We start from the raw sequence: 27,432 nt of genomic DNA, 5'->3' as shown, positions 1-27,432 counted from the left end.
TTGACTCTTAACTAAGCCTCCCTTAACACACTGTTAGCTCTTTCTCAGCCTTTTCTTTCATATCAAGAAGGGAGATTGGGCATCTTTTTTACAGAAACAGAAAAATAATGCTAATTCAAATGAAACTACAGAAGACTCTGAATAGCCAAAGTGATCTTAAAAATGAACAAAGCCATAAGCATCAGATTTCCTGATTTTAAAATATACTGAAAAGCTACAGTAATTAAAGCAGTATGGAACTGGCATAAAGACTTTTATTGACTTGTCTTCATATTATCGCAACCTACAAATATTGGAGCCCTCTTTCATTCTTCTCTCAATCCCTGTTCCATGGGTGTTCTCATTCACCTCCTTGGTTTTACTCACCTCTCTTTATATGTTATGAATTCCAAATTGCTATTTCTAGCCTTTCATGTGTCTTTTCCTAGACTCTTGCCCTCCAATCACCTCCCATGACTCTACTAACTCCTACTCATCCCTCAGTATTCACTTCAGGCATCACCTCTTCAGGAAGCCTTTTCTAATTTCCCTGTTTGGTGCTTCTCTGTATCGCAGTATATTGTAATCACCTCAATCAAAGCAGTTATCACACTGTATAGAAACTGTTTATATAGCTCTCTCTCAAGACTGTAAAAGCTTTTAAGTAGTAATTATGCTATCATTATCTTTGTGACTGGCATATAAAAGTTATTCAATAAAGTTTTCCTAAACTAATGAAAGAATGGTGGCTGCTGACCATTTCAGACTCTCTGTACACTGGACTATTTGGTGAGGTAACACAGCAGTACACCATTCTAAAATTTCTTTCTCATAAATGTATAGGCTGGGAGGGCATTTGGAGCCTCATTTTTAATAAATATCTGTTCCTGCAATAATGCATCCCTCAATTACATTTATTATTCATTACTTTATATTTATTATTGATACATATATGTCTTTATATTTTATTGTAGAATAATAAGAATACATTTATGTCAACTATTTTTTTGAGAGAGGGTCTTGCTCTGTCACCCAGGATGGAGTGTAGTGGCATGATCATGGCTCACTGCAGCCTTGACCTCCCAGGCTCAAGTAATCCTCCTTCCTCAGCCTCCTGAGTAGCTGGGACTACAGATGCACACCACCACATCCAGCACCACTAATTGTTTATAGAGATGGGGTCTCACCATGTTTCCAGGCTTGTATTTTTTTCTTAGGTTAATGTGCACTTCCCCAGATACTTCTCTTGTGAACCTCCTGTGAGGTGCATCAGAAGGGAAAGATCAGGAGAAAAGAAGTGAGGAAGTGGGGAGTTGTATTTAGCTTGTTATATTATGTATTGAAGGTATATAGGGTGTGGACCTATACTGAGACCCCCAAGAACTATCAATAGTAAGGAGTGAATGCCTATTGAAGCAAAAGGAGGAAATGGTACAACAGGCAACAGGGGCATGAGTGAGAGTTGAAGCCACTGTTCAACAGAAGCCGTGGTCATGAAAAGATGTAGCTGCTATCTGAACTGCAATAAGGCAGGAAGAATACCGTCTCCAGCCTTCCCACTTTCTTCCCTTCAGACATTCATAGGCCAGAACATGGCAGGGAGAACAGAAAATGGGAAGCCAAATGGGTGATACCAAGCCCACCCTTTGACTCTGGCTGGGTCTGTCATGGAGTAGAGATTGGAAGAAGCAGTCCCCTGAAGGAGTTGACTATGGTTTCTCTTTCTTTCCCAATTTACTTCAATAAAGTAAAAACCTTCTTAAATAATCGACTCTTAACTAAGTCTCCCTTAACACAGCATCCTGACATAACCCGTGACCTCTCTCTGGTAGACCCACTCAGTTTCAGTTCTGCTCTCCCAGTTGAGTTGGTGACTTTCCAAAAATCATATTTCCTTCCAAACTTTCTTATGCCAGTTGTTCTTGCTATCGTTTTAAGCTACCTAGTCATTAGGTCAACTTTAAAGTACACGTGCAAAAGAAAGTAAGTCCTTAAACTTCCTCTCCACTTAATCTGTATTTACTCCATAGGTGATCCCTCATGACTTTAATCATTTTTACGTATTTACAATTCTTAAAGATACATCTCCCATCTAGATCACTCCTTGACATCCTCCCTTGAACGTCTAATATGTGTCACTATCTTAACGCACTTTCAAGTGAGCTCCTGACCTGCGCCACTTCCACCACCATCCTATACCTGCTCTACCTGTGACCTCACCCGTCTCAGGCAATGGTAACTTCATCCTGCTACTTTCTCAGGCAAAAAGCCTTGGATTTATCTTTGATTTCTTCCTTTCTTTCACACTTCACACCCAAGTTGTCAGAAAATCTATTATTTTTACTTTCAAAATATTTTCCAAATTTGACCACTTTGAATCACCTCACAGTTATTATTTTGGTCTGAGCCACCATCACCTCTTACCTGAATTATTGCCAGTTTCCTACATGGTCCTCCATATGCTGACCCTTACGCTCTGTTATCAACCTTGTAGTGTGATCATCATGAGGGATCATGTCTCTTCTGCTTCAATGTGTTGGCCCTCCATTTCTCTGAGTAAAATCCAAAGTCTTTATAATGGACCTCAAACTCCTAGCCATGTCTTGGCTCTATGGGTCCCTCCCCAAATTCATTTCCTGTATCCCTCACCCCACACTGGCCCTCTGGCTGTTCCTTGAACATTCCATACACAGGCCCAAGCCAGCGCCTTGGATCTGGCTGCTCCTTACACCTCAAATGCTTCTCCTCCAGACCTCTTCAACTTCTACTCCCACTCCTTCGGGTCTTTTTGCTCAAGGCTCAGCATCTCACACCACATGTTCTCAATCATAGGCGGGTGTTGAACAATGAGAACATGTGGGCTCAGGTAGAGGAACATCACACACTGGGGGAAGTTGAGGGGGTAGAGGAGGGACAGCAGTGGGTGGGAAGGGTGGGGAGGGATAACATGGGGAGAAATGCCGGATACAGTATGCACCTATGCAACCACCCTGCATGACCTGCCCATGTACCCCAGAACCTAAAGTAAAATTTTAAAAAATCAAATTCTGTACTTTGTACCATACTTCTTATTTAGAAAATAGCTTGATGAACAATTCTAAATAAAATAATGGTTCCATTTAATTATTATATTTACAAAAAAAAAAAAAAAAAGAATGACAACACCATGTAAAATTGCAGACTTTCCCCAACACTCCTCAGACCTTCTCCAACACTTCTCATCTTACTCTGTTTTTCCTAAAGGATTTAGCCCCTTCTAACACTCATCATCATGAGAACATGTATTTGCTTATTGTTAGCTGTCTACTCCTAACAGAATGCAAGCTCCCCCTCGGCACCTAATTGTAGCTGTAGCTTTTTTCTTCATCCAAGACACAAAGAACAGTGACAGGCACATGGTACAGGCTAAAATATTTGTTGAAATAATTGAAGAAAAATGTTTTAAGAAAGGCCACATTTTGAAAGTGCTGATTTTGCTCATGTAGATTTGTTCTTGATTTGTGTTTCTAAATTATCACATTATTACTTTTACAACTACTACTATTATTATTTTACCTATGTGACTCGTACAAAAATCCAAAAAGAAAAAGAAAGTGTTGTGAAATTTCTAGAAGGCAGAAGTTTTACTGACTCAGAATATAACTGTGCTTAGAACTACTGAACGGAATCCAAAAATTGAGTTTGCTCATCAGAACATAAAAATAAAATAGGAGCCATCTTTTTTATGTAGGTGAGTCCTTATAACTCTCTTTTAATACTCTATAAAATTATCATCCTTTCAGTTCCAGGTCTAGGAGATTTTTCCCTTTTAAAATTCTTCTGTAAAAAAGGTCACAAATCTAATAGGACAGGAACTCTTAAAACCACAGATATGATTAAGGCTCAGTTCCCTAATAAATGTGCAACGAAACACTTGTCAGGCCTTGAAATAATGAGCTGTGATCTATGATAAATGTGCCAAGAATGCATTTTCCAGGGCAGCCTGTTTCAGATGGGTAGCAAATAGTTGATTCACAGCAGGATCTTATTTTTACACAAATTACTTCTAAACTCCAAACACATCTAAAATTAATTTCTTTCATCACATTAACACTGGGCTGTTAATCACTGAAATGTGTGCTGGTATTTGACAGACATAAAAACTGATTTACATTTGGAAGAGGAGGAGGACACACATAAAAGAAGCATGTTCCTCATGTGAAATAAAGTTTTGCATATCCTGGTTCATAAAATATATTGCTTGTTTACTAGTCACAGGTGATTACGAAGGTGAGTGCAGTAACGGCTTATGAACTTCAAATTAAAAGATCTGACCTTTCTTCAACAGTGTACATAAATTAAGAACAATGTATAATGCAATATGACTGTAACAAAAAGAGGGAAATTACAAAATGCTTAAGCTTCTCTAGTTAATTTCTGGGAATTAATTTACTCACTCATTCAGTTATGTATTTACACACAAAAAAAAATATTGAATTTCTATGATTCCCTACTCATAGGAAGCTCTAATTCGAAGGTAGAAAATAATTCAAGGTACACAATGCAATAATTACCATGAAAATGGAATGTATAAGATGCTATGGGTATCTAGAGGAAGGACAGGCTGCCTCATCTGCAAGACAGGAAGTAATGATAGTTCCTATCCCACAGAATTAATGTGAAGATTAAATGAGTGAGTGTGTGTGGAAGAGCTTAAACGGACCTGGCCCATGGTGAACACTCAGCGCACGTTGGCCTTTATTACAAGGCCACGTGTTCAAGCCACACATGATTAAATATTCATGTTAGGCATGGAACTAGGCAGGAAGAATGCCCACTCATCTCATGGCACTTATAGTTGAGTGGGGAAAACTGAGTAATGTAACAAGTGTTCCAGGAGATGATGCAAAAGTCCCTATGGAAAGGGAGAGCCAGGCCCCTAACAAGTCTAATTCAAGAAAGTCCTACAGGGATTGTATTAGGAACAGAACCTGTGAGTGCCCCCTTAGAATTCTCCTGACCGCTACTTTTATAACAAGGGTTAAGCCATAGTATAACCAAGCTGTGGCTAAAGAAGGAAAGGACTATATCCCAAAGGACTCTCAAGACTAGACCAGCATGCACTAGGTGGAGAAGTACATTGGGGGCTGAATACTGAGAACGTTTGATTAAAGAAGGAAAAACATAAAACTGGATAAAGGAAGAGATTGTTGACTCAGTTGAGGGCACTATCCCATGAGATAGGATTAACACTCTGACAATGACCCCAGGCAAGGGTGCTAACTAACTCATTGCTGATGTGGGTCCTAGAGGCATGGAGAAAGCAATAGCTCATGCTGAAGAGACAGAATTGAGGTGGCAGAATGGTGGACAAGGAATGGATATACTGCTACTGCGTACAGCCAGAAGACCTCCAGATTAGGTTCCACCAGAGGGTCCAGGTGACACAACACACACCAAGGCTATTGGAATGTGCTGGTGAGCAGGCACCAGCATCACTAAGAAGGTGAGTGGTGGCTGTCCCCTGCAGACCTGGGCTGTCAGTGGGAGAAGCTACTATCATCAACAGCAATCAGATGATAGGCTAGGACACCTGAACAACAGAGATCAGGCAGCAAGAACTTCACCATTGGAAGCCTGAGGTCTCAATGACTATCAGAGTTGGAGTGGCAGCTTATGGTAACCCACCTGCACAAGTTATGGAGACGGTTGAGAGAATGTAGTAGCCCTGGGAGCAAAATAGATGGACAATTGACAAGGATACTACTCAGTTTACACCAGTGGAAGATATCAAGCATGGATGGCCAGGAGGCTGAGGGAAATCACCCCTTTCCCAGATTCCAGACCTGAGCCAGTTTTCAGACCTGGAGCCCACTGGCTGATGAGGTGGCCAGCTCTCTAGGGCCAATCACATGGTGGCAATTTCCTAGTTCTTCCACAAAGGAACCTATAGCCATTTGCATGAGTAACTGAACACTGGAGAAAATGGACCAGATATCTCAATAATGAATGGGGACATAGGATGGGATTGACATTAATACTGTAACTCCTGAAGCATCATCAGGCCTCTCTTCATATTAAAAAGGGGGCATATAGAACCTATTGTAATTAATAAAATCCTAAACATATTTGCATACAGTGGGGTCACACTGGGTCCCCAGACCCACTCAGTGCTGTTCGTCCAGTCTCAAAATACATGATTGAGATCAATATACTTTGCAGTGGATGCTTTATTCTGAAGGGTAAGAATTATCAGAGTAGAGAAGGCAACATAGAAGTCTCTGACCCTTTCTGGCTAAGATAATAAATCAAAAGCAATATTGCATCCCTGGGGGATGGCAGACATAAGTGATCTCCTTATGAATCCAAAGGATGCAAAGGCCATAGATATCCCCTGTCATACCTTCATTAAATTCACCAGTCTGGCCCCTGGAAACTGGAGGATGAATCCTGGAGGACGTCGGGAGTGCAAGCTCAAGCCGGATTGCAGTCACCACGCTCACTGTAATATCTTAGTCTCAGACACATGGTGTGTGGCCATTGATTTGGTGAAGGCGTTCATTTCTATCATGATCAGAAAATAGAATAAAAAATGGTTTGCATTAACATGGAATAAAAAATAGTAAACATTTGAAGGTTTGTCCCAGGGCTACATTAATTCTCTTACCCTTTAACATAAAAAGGTTACAGAAATCTAAACCATCTGAACATCCCACGAAACAGTACATTGATCTGTTATATCAATGGTGTTATGTTGATGGGGATGGATGAGCTAGAGGTGGCTTGCATGCTGTGGGCCACACATGTGCTACAGAGGATGAGAAATAAAACTCACAGGAATTCAGAACCTGCCACATCTGTAAATGTCTAGAAATTCATTGGTTCGGACATCCATTCCAAAGCAGAAGCAGCTCATTGCATGGTGCCCCATTATAACAAAGAAGACACAGAGAGGAAGGGCCTCTTTGGGTTCCGAAGGTAGCATATTCTACACCTGGGATTACTGCTTTAGCCATATACTAGGACATATGAAGAGCCTGGATTGTTGAGTGGCGCCTGGAGCAGGAAGGGGCTCTGAAGCAGGCCTAAGGCAGTGCAAGCAGCCTGCCGCTGGGGAAAACAAACTGGCAAATGCAATGGTTCTGGAAGTATTTGTAGAGAGAAGAGATGCTTTGTGCAGTCTGGAACACCCCAGTAGGAGAATCCCAACATAGGCCCTTTTGAGACTGGAGCATGTCATGTCTTCTGCAGCAGAGAATTATGCACCTTTTGAAAGAAGATCCTGTCATGCTGTTTGGCCCTGGTAGAGCTGAGATGACAAATGATCATTTGGCTAGAACTACTAGTCCCCTCAGCCCCATCAAGTCAAAACAGAGGCCCATCAGCATTTCATTATAACATGAAAATGGTGCACCAAAGATTGAGCCTGAGCAGAACCAGAAGGGAAATCATGTTCCATGAGCTTATAGCTCAGACTTTCATGGCTCCCAGTTATATCCCACCAGTGCCCTTCCTCGGTTCACAGCTCTCACCCTGTAGAGGCTCCTGCACGCAAGCTGGAGGTGAAAGTCAGAGTTTGATCTCCAATGGTAGATCTGTTTTGTGAGTACAAGATAAAAATGTAGTTTTTCTTGGGGTAGCCTTCAAAGATAAAGGTGGGCCAGGCACAGTGGCTCATGCCTGTAATCTCAGGAATTTGAGAGGTTGAGGCAGTCAGATTACCTGAGGTCAGGAGTTTGAGACCAGCCTAGCCAACATGGTGAAGCCTCATCTCTACCAAGAACACAAAAAAATTAGCCAGGTGTGGTAGCACATGCCTGTAATTCCAGCTACTTTGGAGGCTAAGGCACAAGAATTGCTTGAACCTGGGAAGTGGAAGTTACAGTGAGCCGAGATCATGCCACTGCCTGGGGCAACAGAGTGAGACTCTGTCTCAAAAAAGAAAAAAAAAAAGACAAAGGTGGGGGAAAATCCTCCTTGTAGGCAGAGGTTTAGGTATGATACTTGGTCATCCACTTTGTGGGGAAAGAGAAAGGGCCTTACCGATAGGCAGTGGTAAATAGCCTGGCGCGTTGGAGAGAGACCTGAAGTTCCAAGACTGAGAGTTCAGAGCCAAAGACGGAAGTGTGGGCCTGGACATATGGGAATGGGCAGGGAGTATTAAGACCTTGGTATTACGTTACCGTGCCCACCAAAACCAATTGGGAAAGATGAGTCTTATCTTTAATCTTTACTTTTACTATACCTTATTTAGCTATTAGTTTATACAATTTAATTTTTAATAATGAGTCCTTAACAACTGGCATGCATACAACAATAAATAAAATACAGAGAAATACATCTCACCAAGGAGGTGAAAGATCTTTATAAGGAAAACTACAAAACATTGCTGAAGAAAATCATAGATGACACAAACAAATGGAAAAACATTCCATACTCACAGATTAGAAGAATTAATATTGTTAAAATGGCCATACTTTCCAAAGTAATCTATAGATTCAATGCTATGTCTATCAAAGTACCAACATTCATATCAGAATTGGAGAAAACTATTCTAAAATTTATATGGGAGAACAAAAGAGCCTGAAGAGCCAAAGCAATTCCAAGCAAAAATAATAAAGTCTGAAGCATCACATTACCCAACTTCAAGCTATACTATAAGGCTACAGTACCCAAAACAGCATGGCACTGGTACAGGAACAGATATATAGATCAATGGTGCAGAATAGAGAACTCAAAAACAAAACCACACACCTACGAGCATCTGATCTGCATCAAAGTTAACAAAAATAAACAATGGGAAAGGCTTCCTTATTAAATAAATTGTACTTGAGTACCTGTCTAGCCATATGCAGAAGAGTGAAACTGGATCTCTACTTTTCACCATATGTAAAAAATTAAGTCAAGATGAATTAAAGATTAAAGTATAAGACTTTAAGCCATAAAAATCCTAGAAGAATATCTAGGAAATACCCTTCTCAGCACTGGCCTTGGCAAATAATTGATGCCTAAGTCCTCAAAAGCAATGGTAAGAAAAACAAAAATTGACAAATGGGGCTAAAGAGCTTCTGCATGGCAAAAGATACTAACAGAGTAAAGAGACAATCTGCAGAATAGAAGAAAATAGTCACAAACTATGCATCCAACAAAGACCTGATATCCAGAAACTATAGGGAACTTAAACAAATCAACAAGCAGAAACAAATAACTCCATTACAACATGAGCAAAGGACATGAATAGACCATTCTCAAAAGAAGACACACAAGTGTCCAAGAAACTTATGAAAAATGTTCACCATCACTAATCATCAGAGAAATGCAAATCAAAGCCACAGTGAGATACTATCTCACGCCAGACAGAACAGTTTATCATTAAGAAGCCAAAAGATGGCAGGGCATGGTGGTTCATGCACTTTGGGAGGCCAATGTGGGTGAATCACCTGAGGTCAGGAGTTCGAGACCATCCTGGCCAACATGGTGAAACCCTGTCTGTACTAAAAATACAAAAAATTAGCTGGGTATGATGTTGAATGCCTGTAATCCCAGCTACTTGGGAGGCTGAGACAGGAGAATCACTTGAACCTGTGAGGCAGAGGTTGCAGTGAGCCAAGATTGTGTCATTACACTCCAGCCTGCATGACAAGAGCAAGATTTCATCTCAAAAAAAAAAAAAAAAAAAGTCAAAGGTAACAGATGCTGGCATGGCTATGAAAACAAGAGAATGCTTTTATACTGTTGATGGAAATGTAAATTAGTTCAGACACTTTGGAAAGCAGTGTGGAGATTTATCAAAGAACTTAATATGCCTAGCATTCCATTATTGGAACACTGAGCATGTTGGAGTTATTTATCTCCTACTGGAGGTCTAATTGCTAAGGTCATCACTAAGGTCTAATTTCAAAAATTCAAAAAATTGCAACCTCAGGCTTAAATAGATTAAAATAGAACTACTATTTGATGCATAAATCTCATTCCTGGGTATATATCCAAAGGAAAAATAAATCATTCTACCAAAAAGACACAATGAACTCATGTTTATCACAACAGTATTCATAATAGCAAAGATAGAGAATGAACCTAGATGCTCATAAACAGTGGATGGGATAAAGAAAATGTGGTACATATATACCATAGAACACTATGCAGCTATAAAAAAGATAAAATTGTGTCTTTTGCAGCAACATGGATGAAGCTGGAGTCCATTATCCTAAACAAATTAATACGGAAACAGAACACTGAATACTGCATGTTCTTACCTACAAGTGGGGGCTAAACACTGACCATACGTAGACATAAAGATGGGACAATAGGTACTGGAGACCACTAGAGGGGGAAGAAGGGAGAGGGGACAAGGGCTGAAAAATTCTTATTGGTTATTCTGCTCACTGCCTGGGTGATGGGTTCATCCATACCTCAAACCTCAGCATCACACAATATTTCCACGTAATGAACTTGCACATGTACCTCCTGAATCTAAAAGAAAAGTTGAAATAATTTTTAAAAACCTCTTATTATGAAAGGCAATCTAATGACAGAGAAAATCTCACTGCAAAATAGAAAAAATAAATTTTGGAAAGAAAACCATATATCGTACACGAAAAAATAGAGGAAAACATACACGATGAAACATTAACTATAGTTGTCTCTGAGTGGTGGAGATGTGAATAATTTTGTTCTCTCTAAAACTTTTCTACATTTTCCAAGTTTTTATGAGAATGATACGTTATTGTACAAAATAATAATGATAACTGGCATGAAAATTCTCTGAAAATTTAACAATTAGCTCTTGCATGCTGACACAAGCTGGGTCCAGTGCAACACTAGACCTGGAAATAACTCGGTTAAGTTTTCTGCTAAGAGGCTGAAATAAGAATCAAGATATGTATTATATCACATAATAAGAAAATAAGATTGTGAATTATTTGAACCTATAACTGAGTGGCTTGTGCAAGTTACGCTTGCTATATTTTTTTATTGAAGTGTTTCAAAATAGAATAAAATTGTGGGCTTGAAGCTCAAAGCTTGGTAAGATGAGCTCTTGTCAATTTAATACAATACAAGCAACCAATAATTCCACCAGAAAAAAAAATCTTGTGTATTAGTGTATTGTTTGCTGGTGTGATGAAATGCCGGCTATTATTCTGGAATTATTAGATAGTATTCATTTATCTGCCCATTCTCTACTCACCAGGAGCAGAGTCTACAATTTACAGCATCAGCTGCTTAGTTCATAATCTTGCTTGAGCTCATTTAATTTGAATTAAATCAAGCAAAATAAATAAATGCAAGAATCTACTGAGCATGTACATTACAACTGCAACTATAAAAATACCACCCGGTAAGAATAGACTGAATTAATTCTGAAAATTTTACTTGTCTTCAAAGGCTTTCAAAATGTCGGAGGAATATATAGTATTATAAGATGTAAATAGTTCCTTTGAAGATCTATAGAGTACATATCTAGTAGCCAAGCTAAATTGCTAAAGAAATGGGGGTTCCGTTCAAACTTTGCGAGGAAGATAATAAAATAATAGCAGCTTCTTTTGAAAGCACATTTTTGACCTAGTTGATAAATTCCTATACTATTTTTCTCCTGGGCCACACTAGAGGGCGAACTTTTTCTCCTCTAGAAATCTTCCTACCCTGCGTCCTTTCAAAAGGAAGAATTTTTCAAAGGAAGGTTGTTAATCTCCAGGAAACCTTAAAAATAATCAGGTAGGCTCAATTAAAACAATCAAAATCAGAGGATTCCGAGGAGACAGCTTATTAACAAAGCAGAGGCCAGTTTAAAAATCAGAGAGAGCTTATTTACAAAGCAGAGGCCAGTTTAAAACAAAACAAAGGGAAAACAAAAACTAAAAACCCCTGTCCTCCATCAATTACTAACATGTTTTTTATCTTGCACTTTATAAAGTGTGTTATAAATACTGTCCCTCCACATTCTCACAGAGACCTTATGGAATAATTTAGTCCATTTTCAAGCTGAGAAGCTGAGAAAATTGAAGCTCAGTGGTTTCAAAAGACTCGCTCAAGGTCAAACAGGTTTAAGGCAAGCAACCAGATCTAGTTATGATTTGAACTAATTTCTTCCCTAAAGCTTGGCCCATTGCAGACCCAAGCTCTGTGGCATATGCAATGAGCCAGACGTGAAGAACTGTAAGACTTTCATGAAAGAACTCAGGACATCCCAGGGCAACAGCCCAGCTCGGCATGCTCAGATGAACAAACTAGACTCTGGCTATCCCCACTTTGTAAGAGCTAATGAGCAGAAATTTCCCATGACATCTGTATCTCTCCTAAGCTATGATTGAATCATTGACTTAAAATATAATTACAAGTATGACACTTTTGATTATTTTGCCCCTGGGAAAAATATTATAGGATATATAGCACTAATTTATTTACTTACTTTAAGTGAAGATTTATAAAGAAGCTCGTTCAGTTACAATCCAAATTAAGAGAAAATATAAATTAAAATGTGATTACTTAAGTAACGGAAGATCCCTTGCTTTCAAAAGGATTCGCTTCAGGGTTCCTTTGAACTGAAAGCTGCCCAGCTGTATGTTAAATGAACCTATTTACAGTACAAGGGTTCAATTTACATAGAAATGCCCAGAAACAGAGCTGTCACACAAAGTGAGAGGCATCTGCACTGTACTTTGTGTTAGCAGGAAGATTTAAATATATGGAAAATACCAGGCCAGGCGGGAGAACATCTACAGTTGAGCAGGAATCCACCTCCAGCCCTCTGCTAGCCCACAAATCATGAGGTGGAAATTCTTCTCCAGGTTCATCTGAATTCTTTCCTTGCCCACAGTTGCAGAGGTATTGATGCTGCTATTAAAGTGGTAGGAAATTTCCACAGCTTCCCCACTCTCCTCATCAACACGTTCCGCATTTGACCCAAAGTGTAGCAGGTGCCTGAAGTTGATTAAAGAAAAGACACAGTCTCTCCCATCATGGACTTCACACTCCCCTATGGAAAAAGGAACGCACGTGTGCCTTCTCAAGCCACCAATAACAGCTGAGAAACAACACGTGAGCGTGAATTATTTAGTAACGTGTTCCTCAGTTTCTCTTCTGTAAATACTAAGGGCATATTAGATATTGTGTTTTATTTTCCCTCTTTGCAGAGGGTTTGTGAACAGGTACATGGGAGAGGAAGCGAGGAAAAATAAACAGAACAGACAGGTGGCCCAGTACAAGGGCTTGCCCCTGCAATCCCAGCACTTTGGAAGACTGAAGCGGGAGGATCACTCGAGCCCAGGAGTTTGAGAACAGCCTGGGCAACAGAATGAGACCCTGTCTCCAGGAAACATCAAAAAATTAGCCGGGAGTGGTGGCATACCTGTGGTCCCAGCTACTCAGGAGGCTGAGGTGGGAGGATTGCTTCAGCCCAGGAGTTTGAGGCTACAGAGAGCCATGACTGTGTCACTCACTCTAGCCTGGGTGACAGAGTGAGACATATTCTCAAAAAAAAAAAAAAAAAAAAGTAAAAGGAAAACAGAGGTTTCTGAGGTCAGAAATGTATTTACTTTCTTGTTATTTATATATTTACTCATTTGATTATGTATTTGTGTATATATTTATTTATTGCCTCATTCTAAAAAGAAACTTGAAGCAGCAAATGATATTAGCATCATGTCAATCCAAAAATAGAATATCAGAGGGAAAGAAACAAAAATAAGGGAAAGGGTGGTATTTCAATAACATGCAATAATGCCTTATACATTTTGGTAGAGTTCTGCCAAAATATTTCTACAGGCAGGTTTTGAAAACCCAGAATGGGTTTGGTTCTCAGAAATCCATTAAAAAGGGGGAAACGAAGTATGTCACACAATTTACATCAAATTACAAAGCAGATCAGCTAGCTTTTTAAGAGAGGCCTTTTTTTCTCAGCTAGGCTCTGAGAAATATTTTCCCTCTATTCTCAACTGTGGGCAACACCACCCCTAGCAATAAATTCGACAGCCGATTTGGGGGTCAGTGGCTTATAAATTCAAAATAAACAGATAGCAACGGCAAAGCCCGGCCTAAGTCAGGAGGTGTGTTAGGGATAAAAGCAACGCAGAGGCTAAACAATGCCGAGGGGGCGCGAACAGAGGAAGAGAGAGGAAATGAGCGCAGTAGGTGTCCAGGGCAGAATTACATCTTCCAGATGCTTGAGGAGAAGGAAGAAGCCTAGAGAGATCCGTAACCTTGCCGCCATCCTCTTCCTCAGGCCTGTCCTAACACCCCTGAGTCCTGGTCCTGTTGCAGGCAAAAAATACTATAATAAAAGGTCAAGAGGCCGGGCACGGTGGCTCACACCTATAATCCCAACACTTGAGAGGCCAAGGCAGGAGGATTGCTTGACCCCAGGAGTTCAAGACTAGCCTGGGCAACATAAGGAGACTTCCTTTTTTTTTTTTTTTTTTTTTTTTTTTTGAGACGGAGTTTCGCTCTTGTTACCCAGGCTGGAGTGCAATGGCCCGATCTCGGCTCACCACAACCTCCGCCTCCTGGGTTCAGGCAATTCTCCTGCCTCAGCCTCCTGAGTAGCTGGGATTACAGGCACGCGCCACCATGCCCAGCTAATTTTTTGTATTTTTAGTAGAGACGGGGTTTCACCATGTTGACCAGGATGGTCTCGATCTTTCGACCTCGTGATCCGCCCGCCTCGGCCTCCCAAAGTGCTGGGATTACAGGCTTGAGCCACCGCGCCCGGCCCGGAGACTTCCTTTCTACAAAGGAAAATAAAAGTTAGGCAGGCATGGTGGTGCACACCTGTGGTCCCAGCTACTTGGGGGGCTGAGATGGAAGGATCTCTTGGGTCCAGGATGTTAGGAACTGAAGTGAGCCATGATCACGCCACTGCACTCCACTCTAGGCAATAGAGCCAAACCCTGTCTCTAACCAACTAACTAAATAAATAAATTGAATGGCAACGAAACAGGAAGATACCTGGAATTTACATGAAAACCCAGAAGGAAGGGTATAAGTGAATATCCAGTAGTTGAATAACCTTGGTGTCCAAGAAGAACTGTGCTGATACACAGGGCTTCCTCACATTTTTCTGACATACATTGTTCAGTGCCTTGCACAAAACACACAGTGCTCACAGCCAGACCAGCTAGGAGGCCTCAGCTGCTACGGGCCCCACCTGGCTGCTCCCTGGAGACCAGTACTGTGACACCATCTTTGTGTGGTGCTGTAGGAAGTCTTGCTACTGGAAAGACTCCCCCTGACTGAAACTGCCCTTGCAAAGATCATGACAGTGAAAAAAGTCTGGCCTAGACGCACTCTATCTTGCTTCTAGTCTCACAGCCTGGCTGCCCTCACTCATCCTTGGGCATAGGCCAGGCTACCCAGGGGAGGAATTTGTAGTTTAACTTTAAAGCAAGGATGACAATAGTCTCGCCCTGAAGCTAACTCCTCCTTGTTGAGCAGCTGAAATCACCTTTGTAAGACTAATGAAGAGTCACAAGATTAGGATTCTGGCAGGGGCCTGAATTCTGCTAAAATGTGGGCATAATTTCTATCATCCCTTACTGCACAGGAGTCACCTGGCCAGAAGTCACAAGATTTGTGACTTTCTCAATTGCTCATATAAATGACATCACTATTACAGAACATAAGATTGGTCTTTTCAGATGTTTTTCAGACTGACCCCACCCAGACTTGTGACTCATGACTCAACCGGTCCTGTGCCCCCCCCTCCCCACCCAGAGGTAGACTCAGTATATAAGGACCATTTCCCACACATCTATGATTCCCAACCAATCAGCAGCACCCATTACCTAGTCCCCTGCCCACCAAACTATCATTGAAAAACCCTAACCTCTGAGTCTTTGGGAGACTGATTGGAATAACAACTCTTGTCTTCCACATGAGTGGCCTCACGTGAATTCAATTCTTGCTTTACTGCAAGATCGCAGTCTCAGTGAATGGGTTTTGTCTGGGCAGCACACAGGAATAACCCATCACGTGATTACACAACCACGGAACAAGACGACTTGAGTTCAAGCCCACCTTTGGTCAGCCATTTTCCCTAAGAAAGAACACAGTCAAGCATGGGGAGAAATGACAGATACAGGTGAGGGGATGGAAGGCAGCAAAGCACACTGCCATGTGTGTACCTATGCAACAATCTTGCATGTTCATCACATGTACCCCAAAACCTAAAATGCAACAAAAAAAAAGAAAAAAAAAAAAAAAAAAAAAGAAAGAACACAGTCAAAGTACAGAACACTGTGGAACACAGAAGAAAGAGAAAAATAATGGAGCCATTTGGGAGACAGTATTTATACTGAACCTTCAAAAAACAAAACATATGTCATTTTTTACTAAGCAAGCAACACTGCTCCTGAAGGAAAGAGGGCTTTATCTATCCTCACAATCTCTGTGCTCACTTCTCTGCTGGCCTAGCACAGAATAGATGCTCAGTGCTGTGATTTAACAAATGTTCACTGAATGCTAATCAGGCTCTACCTGATTTAAATGGTGACCCAGATGATGTCCGTGGCAGATTCTGGAGATGCTGCAGGCAGAGTTAGCATCATGGGTGACATCTGCAGTTGCCCAGGCCCCTCTCTTAGGATCGTGGGTGACATCTGCAGTTGCCCACATGCCCCGGCTTAGAAGGCCCTGCACTTTGTTTACCAACCCGCTGCTGTCATCTTGAAATTTTTGCTAATTTGTGAACAAGAGGTCTGCATTTTCATTTTGCACTGACCCCACAAATTATGCAGGCATCCCTGGCTGTAGCTTTTCTGTTTGCCACTAGACACTATCAGTTCCTTTGAAAGTACTGACAGGGTGTTTCCCAGTTTTTGACAAGTAGCCATTTTCCAAATAGAAGAGGCATCCTATAAGTTGCCTGTACAATGAAAGACAGGTTGAAATAAAAATGTGTTGCTTAGATTAGACAAAGTCTTCTTGCAACTGTCCTACAGCCCTGCACAGTATCTTTAGATGACCAAGCAGAGCCTAAATGCTTTACAATTTTCCCACCACGATTTTTTTCCCATTATGTACCCTTGTCTTCCACCCAAGCCTAAGGAGAATTCCCCAAAATGTTACCCTCCTTATTGTTTTAAAAGGATAATCTTTTCACACCCATAATTGATTGCAAGCTCCCTGAGAAAAGAGCTGCATTTTCTATCCTTTTGCATCCCACACCGCCAAGGGTCATATTATACACACAGAGATCAATCAGTAACACCAAGATATTACAATTACATCCCTTTGCATGTTAAAAACACATTCATATAACTTGTCTCATATGATGATTGCAGTAACCCCATGGGTTTTTCATGGCGGGTATTTATTCTCTTATCCAGATTAGCAAACCAACGTTAGTAACTGCCTCTACCTACACTCATGACTTCCAGATTCAGGTTTGTAATTCTGAAATGGGAAAAGCAAATCCCTTACCTTCTATGTATTTATGTATTCATTTATTTGTTCACGTATTTATTAAACCCTTGACCTATATATCCACCCCTTTCTGGAAGCTCCACTTGAACGGCTAAATGGCAGGCCCCACTCAACACCTGCCAAAACAAACGTATCATTTTCTGCCCTCTCTCTGCTCCACCTTGCTTAAACCTGCTCCTCTGAGAGTCTGTTTCATAATATCATCACCTTCCTCCTAATTGCCCAAGCCAGATACCTAGGCATCATCCTCCACCCCAGTGCCTTGCTCCAATTTCCCAGTTCCAATGGAGGTCCAAATTCTGCCGATTGTTTCCTATCTGTTAGGAAGCCAGAGCCTAGCACAGGATCTGGCACATGGTAGTGTCTTCATATGTTTTGGTTAAACTAAATTAAGTCCTCTTGGGCAGCACCGGTAGCCAAAGTGACTTCTCAGGCCATTGCTCTGGCTTCTTTCCTGGCTGGAGAAGAATTGGTGCTCCTGGATATTATCTGTCACCCACCTCTTTCATAGGTGGAGGCCGGGTGAGAAAGCCTGAGAAAGGAAAACTGTCTCCCCCAGCACATGTAGCTTCTGAGGGGAAAGATACCATCTCACAGAAATGTCTCTGCCTTGCACTGCCAGGCCCTTTCACTTTTGTTTTCCAACTCTTTGATTGTTGTTTCTTTAGTTGTTGTTGCTGTTGTTTTATGTTGACATTTCTCTTCACACCAGCTTCACTACTGCAAAGCCATGGAGAAGTCTGGCCATCCTGCAGTCCCAAGATGCCCCCATGTCTACGAGTTTGCAGACAAGGCAGACCAGACATTTTTAAAGGGGAGAAATCCCAAGTGATGGCCACAGAAATAATAAAAGTAATAAAAATAAAGTAGTAAAAGAAAGCAAAAATGTTCTATCCTGGGACGTCCAAAAAGTTTGAGGCTCAAGGATAGAATATGTTTGCTTTCTTTTACATTTTTTTAATTGATTCGTTTCCAGTCTGTTTATATTTTTCTATTTAAAATCTTACACGCACACATGTGCACGCGCACACACACACACACACACACAGAGTCACTTATAGAACCCAGTGAAGCAACGAAACTAAAAATCGACAAAACAAACTTGCCTATAACCCATAGGTAGTAACTTACCTACTTTCTTCCAGGGCAGAAGATGTGTGAGAACTTTTGTGTTTAGTTCTGGACCACTCTCTGGCCCCTGTGTGTCACCTGGGCCCTCCTCTCCCTGGACGTTTAGAAGGCAATCTAACAGCAGAAGCAGGGCAGGAAGGGTGGCAGATTCCTCTAATGCAAAGACAGGAACCCACAAAATATCCCCATAGTGAAGAAAAGATTACCCTAAGCTCTTGGCACTGAAAATGAGACATTAAATTATACGAAGTATAGGGGTCCACACATGAAGTTGGGGAAAGGGGTTGAAGCCTTCAAGCATTTAGCAGATATAAAAGAGAAAATACATGTGGAAGGGACTTGGCCAAAGTGAGATGGTAGAAGAGAAACAAAAGACAGATTCTAGTGCCACACCCCAACTCTCAGAAGATACCCAAGGTCACGAAAAAATGAGCAGTCAGCCTCAGAGCTCAGAGTTTAAAATCAGCACAAAGTGCATGGCATTTGCTTTCTTAGAATGCCAGAATGCACTGAATTGGGCTTCTGTAACTTCTCTCTAGGGAACATTGGGAAACACACACAAACTATAATTTTCACGCAGCAAAGTTCACAGTGCAACCCAAGCTAGGCAACAACTAAAATCCTTAAACCACAATTTAATTTGGAGGTTACAGAGGAGCATGTGTGGCATTACAGAGACTGTAGTACAAGGAGGCAGCATTTTGACAACCTTGAGCCTAGGGCCTGGTACATCATAAGCCCTCAATGCATGCCAGCTCTCTGTCTCTACTTCATTGTAGGGGACCCGACTTTCTCAGCCAGCATCCAGTCTATCAAGTGAAGCAACTGCCTGTTCTGGCTAAGAGGGTTTACAACACCTTTCTGTCTTTGCAAGCAGAGTGGAGAGAGGCCATTTGTGGGCTGTTTTGAGAGTGCAACAACTGGGGTAATTTTTCAGCATGAATGAAGGGGACCCACACCTTTCGGTATTTCAGTGTTGCAGTGACCTACACAGTAGCCAATGGGAAAAGAACAGTGTTAAAATCTGTACCTTATATTGTGAACTCTGAGTAATATCAAGAGGCTAAATTATCTGCTTGAATCAGGCTACATCAGAGAGTGACACCAAAGTGGATTAAAAGACAAGCAGAAGAAAATAATCTGAATAGACACAGAACAGAGACATACTCACCTTTTACCTCCTCCAGGCTTAAAGGTTCATCAGTACGTTATGAAGAGTGAAGACCCAGTATTATCCCTGTTTTGCAGAATGCATTGTATCGTGTGTCATATACAAATAGCAAATAAATATATGATATATATTTATATTATATAGTTTAATGTATACTTAAAATATATATTTGAAGGGTATCTGTATATAGCATATATAAATTATGCTGGCACAAATTATGAATGGAAATTCCTTCCATGGAGTGGTTTCTATTTGGCCTAACTAATCTCTCTCTACAGAACACCTCGAGGTATTACTAAGGAGTGGTACCTGAGGCCCGCTTAAGGACTGAACTCAAGATGTGGATACTCGGAGAAAATAAACAAGGAACACACAGTCCAGAATTCTCTTTACCTGGGCCCTGCCTGTCTCACACCCACATATAATGCCAGGTGTGACAAAGCATTATGAAACCAAAGTCTTCAGGAAAGCAACGCCCGTGCAGAGTCGCCTGGCAGCAAGAAATAATGACACCTGCTCTTCTTCCAATGAGCCTAAAGTTCTTTGAACAACATTATCTCATTAATACTCCATGGGTAAGGTGGAGGGTACTGGCAGGGTCAGGGAGGAAGGCCAAAAAGTATCTAAGATTTTGAGTTGAACAGCAAGAAAGAGGCCCAATGAAGGTAGTTTTCATTCTTTTTCTTGTTTTGTTTGTTGGTTTTTGTTTTTGAGACAGAGTCTTGCTCTGTCACCCAGTCTGGAGTGCAATGGCGCAATCTCAGCTCATTGCAACCTCTGCCTCCCAAATCCAAGCAATTCTCCTGCCTCTGCCTCCCGAGAAGCTGGGATTACAGGCACCTGCAATCATGCCTGGATAATTTTTTCTATTGTAGAGACAGGGTTTCACCGTGATGGCCAGGCTGGCCTCGAACTCCTGACCTCAGGTGATCTGCCCACTTTGGCCTCCCAAAGTGCTGGGATTACAGGCTTGAGCTACTACTGCACCTGGCCCGTTCTCCTTCTAAGAGCTAATGATTACTAGTGATAATGATAGCCAAAATGCATAGGACATTGTGAGATGGAAGAGTTAAGTGACTTGTGAGACAAAGTATGTAAGTGTAGTAAACCAGGAGCATAGTTCACACTACCTACCTCAGGGTGCCATGGAGTCATTTACAGTTTGATAAAATAAAGCCTATCTTTTTCCAGAATGGGTCTGGAGCAAAGTTCCAGTGCAGCAGCTGACCGACTTACTGTCTTACTAACTCAGAGGTTTTCTCACTACATTAATTAGCATCCCAAGAAGCTATCCATTTGGGTCCCCTTCAGAAACCATGATTAGAAGCCATCTCCACAAAGCCCTAAGGCCAAGGCACCACGACCCCCCTCCAGCCTTGCTGCCTATTGTACTACTGATGTTAGCGTTGCCTCTGTCCCCCGCAACCCCAGAATCCCATCATTGCTAATGCTGCTGGGGAGCCCAGGTCAGTGGTAGCACCTCTCACTGTCAGCCCTGCTCTACAGAGGACAACAGCTTTCTGAGCTTCTCAGTGTAAGGTTGGTTGCCTCGCCAGGAGTTTGGACACGCCCATCTCCCTCCCCGCTTGAAAATTTACATTATGTCAATCATCTAGCTCCACCTTGGAAATCCCCTCTGCACTAGGCACTTAGCCCACTCACCGGAAGTCCCACCTACCTACCAATAGCAGCTCACCCCATCCACATCCTGTTTCTCCAAATCCAGTGGAATGCCTTCACTCCCTATAAATCCCCACTCCTGAGCGAAATCAGTGCGACTTCCGTGGCCCCTCTCCCCAGGACCACAGAACCTCCCCCAGGAGCTGAATAAGTTGGCATCTAATTTTCTTGTGCTGGCCTCAGTTTCCTCGTTTTTAACTCAGCAATAAACCTACAGAGAATAAACTTTACACTCAGCATATCAATGCCTATCACCCTCTGTGAAGGAAATGTCCCCTGTGCCCTCCTGGGTTCTCCAACTCACATGGTTAAACCATCTCAATATTCCCTCTTCCCTGAGCCCTCTGCTCCCTTCCTCAATACCACGCAGTAACAGTTCTGGCAGCTCCAACTAACTCATTGAAGGCCATCATTTCGATCAAACTTCAAGGAGCTATCCCAGCAGTGTTCTAGAATGACTGCCAGCGCTTCAGCTAGAATGTTGAACTTTCAAAAGAAAGTGTTCCCACATTAAAAAGTATTTTCCTCTACAGCTTGGTATTTCACTTTACCATCCCATTTCATCACTCAGCCACCCTGCCAGATGGCCTGATATTCTGAAAAACCACACGTTCCCCTGCTTCCTAACAATACATATGAGCAACTCATTCAGCCTGCAACAGACACAGATGATCTGCAGCCCAATCGGACTGTGCTCAGACACAACCCAGATTGGCCTGGAGGGAATGAGAGTAACAGGGCCATATCATTAAGAAAGCCAAGTGTAACCTTCTGGAAAGGAAAGAAACACTGGCTTGAAGAAGTGTATATTGGATTGTGAACAAGAGGAAAGGATGGTAGGAGTGAACAGAGAAAGAGGGAAGAAAATACAATGACATATTTGTTTGGCTGCCATTACAGGTGACGGGTGTTCAGTCCCTCTGAGACCTTCTCAGGAGACTTACAAGATGCATCTCAGAACTGTTTGCAAGGGAAGAAGGGTGCGAAGCATTAATCCAGGCTTCCCCTCTTGTTAAGGTGGCCCTGACCACAGTAAATTTCCTGCACCGGCAGGCTGTATCTATGCACGTGCAGAGCAAGTCCCCAAGGAAAACTCATCAGGGCAGAAGACAGAGGCACACAAGATGGACCAGAGGCAAAGCACCATCCCATTGCATGTTGGAGATAATGGTCAAAGCTGGAGTGGGCATTGATGGGAGAGAGAGGATTCTGAAGTGGTGCACAGGGGTACCCAGGATCATCGCCATTACCTCCTCTTGCATCATCCAATGGTCCACTCTCATTCTCAGCTTACTCCTCCTCTCCTGAAAGTCTGACACTCACATCTTTGAAACCCTTCTGCACTTGGTTTCCAAGTACTGCTCTTTTCTGATGTTTCACTCACCTTCTACATCTTCCTTCTCACCTTCCTTGACTGGTTCTTTCTCTTCCCAACCTCCACTGTCAAAGTGCTGTAGGTCTCTATCCTGAGAACTTTAGATTTTTATCAAGACTCATTTCCCAGTGTTATGGGATCAAATACAATCCATAAACTGCAGAATCTCAGTTTTATATCTCCATCCCACACTCCCCCAAACTTCAGATTCAACCATGTGTCTATGCAACACCTCAGACTTGACACATCTACAACACTACAACAAAACTATTGAGTTTCCTGTCAACACACACACACACACACACACACACACACACACACTTTCTTCTTCAGTCTCCTCCAGTCTCCTTCAGTCTCCACCACAGTTTGTAAGGTTTCACAGGTCAAAACCTCAAGATTGTCTGGGAAGTCTCTCTTTCCCACCTGCTCCCCATAACCTTCCCAAATGTATCTTGAATCTGACCTCTGCGTATTACCTCCACTCCCATCCGGTCCAAGCAGCTATCATCTCTTGGGGAGCACAGCAGGAGCGTTCTCACGGCTGGCTCCCAGCTGTCAATTCTCTACACAGCAGCCATGGGATCTGGGGAGATATGAATTGCTTCAGATCATTATCCTGCTCTAAATTCCCTGGCAGCTTCCATCACACTCAGAATAAAACCCACACCCCTTTCCATGGTCAGCAAAGTCATTCATGACTTGCCGTGGCCAGTCTTTCCCCAGCATCTTATCTCTCTAATGCTCACTCCACTCCTCCTGGCCTCCTTGCTGTTTCTGCCTCAGGACATTGGCACTTGCTCTTTCTTCAGTCTGAAATGATTTTTCTTTCATTCTACCTTTTGCTTTTGAGGCACCCTTTCTCTTTCTTCATAGCATTTAGCATTACCTATATATATATGTAACGTTTACTATAGGTAATGTGTAATTTATTTATTTTTCATAAGATCCATGGGGAGAGGAGGAACACTTTTTATACCACAGTATTCCCAGCATGTAAAACAGTAATTGTCACATAGGAAGCACTCAGTTGCAAAGAGACCATAGAGTCTATAAATGATTGAAACAAGATGAGAATAGAAACTATATGATCACGAGGAGGAGCAGCAAAATTTTTAAACAATGTAAAAGATAAAGATTTGGGCCGGGCGCGGTGGCTCACACCTGTAATCCCAGCACTTTGGGAGGCCGAGGCAGGCAGATCACGAGGTCAAGAGATCGAGACCATCCTGGTCAACATGGTGAAATCCCGTCTCTACTAAAAATACAAAAAAATGAGCTGGGCATGGTGGCATGTGCCTGTAATCCCAGCTACTCAGGAGGCTGAGGCAGGAGAATTGCCTGAACCAGGGAGGTGGAGGTTGCGGTGAGCCGAGATCGCGCCATTGCACTCCAGCCTGGGTAACAAGATCGAAACTCCGTCTCAAAAAAAAAAAAAAAAAAAAAGATACATAAGATACATTTATTATCAGAGCCAATAAAAAGGTGAAAGGAAACTGGCAGAAGTCAGAAATAAAACACTAGAGGAAAAAATGCAAAGAAACAAAGAGTTCATTTGAAAATACAGAGATCTAAGAATTGGAAAGCTTTTAACATCAGAAAGAAATAGTAAAATATTCTACATTTCAGCTCAACGTCTAGGAGTGTTTCAAAGATGTTTGACTGAGCACACTGGGTCTTTGAATAATACATTGCAGTCGTGGCACGTTACGGTTGAAGAATGCTTCCATGTGCATTATTTCATTTGACCCTCCAAATGACCTTATTGGATTCATCAAACAGGTCTCCCTTCCTCATCACATGCTTATGAAAACAGAGGTTTCTGCAAGTTGAGAACCTAGGCCAAGAGGTCTGGCAGCAGCTGTTAGGAGGTAAAGATGAGATCTGCCAACAAGCCTTTTGACTCCGAAGTTTAGGCACTTACACCGTGCTTTGCCATTTCAAACAACTGTGATGATTTTTGAAAAGTAAGCACACTTAAATTTACTGTCAGAGAAAAATAATTCTTGCTCAATGAAATGTCTATCTTTACACAGAACTTTTTTAAGATGATCTTTTCTGTCGGTATCTATGTTTGCCACAAGAGGGCTGACTATGGCTTGATTTTGCCCTTGTCAAAAAGAAGCTACTTTTACAGCTCATACTTTAAAATTCTCATTTCAATTTGGAAATTTGCCACTCTCAATGTCTTATATTCCTGGCTAAGTCAGTAATTAATTCATAAAGCTTATGTTTCAGTCATTCTGTTAAACCAACTTACCATGATTTGGTCTTTTCCTTATGAATATTTTTTATCTTCTGGTTCCATATTTCAAGCTGAGCAGCTACATATATATATTTGCATGATATTAGCAGAATACATATTATCACTTAATTATATGTAAATATATTAAATGATTCATTTTCTATCTTTTAGCAATTATTTGTACAAAGAGAGAATATATTGAATTTCTGAGGAAAAGACCAAGCAAGGTGCTATCAGAAAGAGGCACAACTGGCCAGGTGTGGTGGCTCATGCCCGTAATCCCAGTACATTGGGAGGCCGAGGGGGGTGGATCACTTGAGGTCAGAGGTTCAGGACCAGGCTGGCCAACATGGGGAAGCTCTGTCTCTACCGAAAATACAAAAATTAGCTGGGTGTGGAGGCAGAACCCAAGACACAGAGGTTGCAGTGAGCCAGGTTCACACCATTGTACTCCAGACTGGGTGACAGAGCTAGACTCCACCTCAAAAAAACCCAACAAACCCACAAAATTAGCCAGGTGTGCTGTTGTGCACCTGTAATCCTAGCTATTAGGGAGGCTGAGGCATGAGAATTGCTTGAACCTGGGAGATGGAGGTTGCAGTCAGCCGAGATCACGCTGCTGTACTCCTGCCTGAACAACAGAGTGAGAATCCATCGCAAAAAAACAAAAACACGCACGGCCATTCCGAGTATAAACTATAGTCTCACCTTGCTCTTCACTTGAATTTATAATAAAAAGTATTTCCTTCACTTTAAGGAGAAAACTTGATTAAAACAATCTTGCATATAGCAAATAGCTATGCAGAGAAAGGTTTTGCATGCTTTCATTCAGACAGTAACTTTTTAAATATAACATTCCTGGCTAGGCACAGTGACTCACATCTGTAATCCCAGCACTTTGGGAGGCCCAGGAGAGCAGATTATGAAGTCAGGAGATCAAGACCATCCTGGCTAACATGGTGGAATCCCTTCTCTACTGAAAGCACAAAAATTAGCCAGGTGTGGTGGTACGCACCTGTAGTCCCAGCTACTCGGGAGGTTGAGGCAGGAGAATCGCTTGAACCCAGAAGGCAATAGTTGCAGTGAGCCAAGATCGCACCACTGCACTCCAGCCTGGGGGACAGAGTGAGACTCCATCTCACAAAAATAATAATAATAATAGTAATAATAATAACATCCCCCTGGTTAGTTTGAAAGACGGATATCCAAACTAACCTCTTACTGTATGTAAACTGCCAATTGTTGTGGGCCTGATGGCCTAGATTCTCATAAGCCTCTTAAATGACATATTGAAGAACATTGCTGTTTCTTAATGATCATGGTTTTCAGATTTCCAGATTCAACCAAGGGCTAGATCACAAGCAGCACAAGCTTTCCTTTCTATTGCTGGCCAGGGCCACCCATCAATGGACTTCGGTCTTGTTTTCAATGACTGCCTGTTACCCACCTGATATTGCTGGCTCTCCTTTGTGACTTTTCTGATAGCTGCAAAGAACAAGTAAATTAGACAGAGCAATCTCTGCTTCTCACTGTAGCCAAGGTTAAGTCATGCCTTCAATGTAGGGCGGATTAAGTAGAGGTTAACACACTTTTAGGAAGAGATAACTGTGATTATGGAAGATTGAGGAATGGTCACTAAATAACTAAATAGAATGTTGAAAGTCAAATGAGTGAGAGAAGAGCCATAGCCTAAGTCTGATGGAAGAATACACATAAAAGGACAGAAACAGAAAATCATATAGATGTATATATGTAGACATTTCTGTATGCATCCACACATGCATCACGAAATTATATAATTATATAATTTTTCCAGGGGCTTTGAAATATTTTCTTCTTCACATAATATTCTCTCAGATACAAGAACTGCTGAGTATGTGCCTCTCTACCCAGAATACTATACAATGGCAATTAAATTATTCACAAACACAATTTTTACTCATGCTTAGTATCGTCACATTTTAGAGCTCTACAGTTTTGAAGTACTGAAGTTATTCAAAAGTAAAATCTAAATATTTTAAAGATCTGGCATTTTCAAAGGAAAATAAATTTCATGTGATTTAATAACATGAACAATAATGGCCACACTTATCAATTTTAGAATAAGCTTTTTTTTCACATTTTATTTCATCAGAAATTTGCGATTATCTTACCAAAAATGACATTTTACCATTAAAATTGGCAATATTTTTGCTCTTTCTCAGCACTCTCAATGCTGAAAAAGAAATAAGGATGTGTCTCAGAATTTATGCCTTCTTAAATGTGATGAAATACAGTATTAGAAAAGGCACCAAAAATGTTAGAGATGAGATGAGCTCTTGAAACAACAGCCTGCACCCAGGAGAAGGTAGACTTTTTGTAGATAATATTTGTGTGCAGTTGAGTAGGGTCTAATTGAACGTTTCAACTGATCTCTTATTCTGTGACTTACTACAAAGTGACCGTAGTAACTTGATA

This window comes from Saimiri boliviensis, chromosome 5, assembly GCF_048565385.1.
Source record: "Saimiri boliviensis isolate mSaiBol1 chromosome 5, mSaiBol1.pri, whole genome shotgun sequence".
NCBI classification, from domain to species: Eukaryota; Metazoa; Chordata; class Mammalia; order Primates; family Cebidae; genus Saimiri; species Saimiri boliviensis.
Note: the sequence above shows the minus strand (reverse complement) of the source record.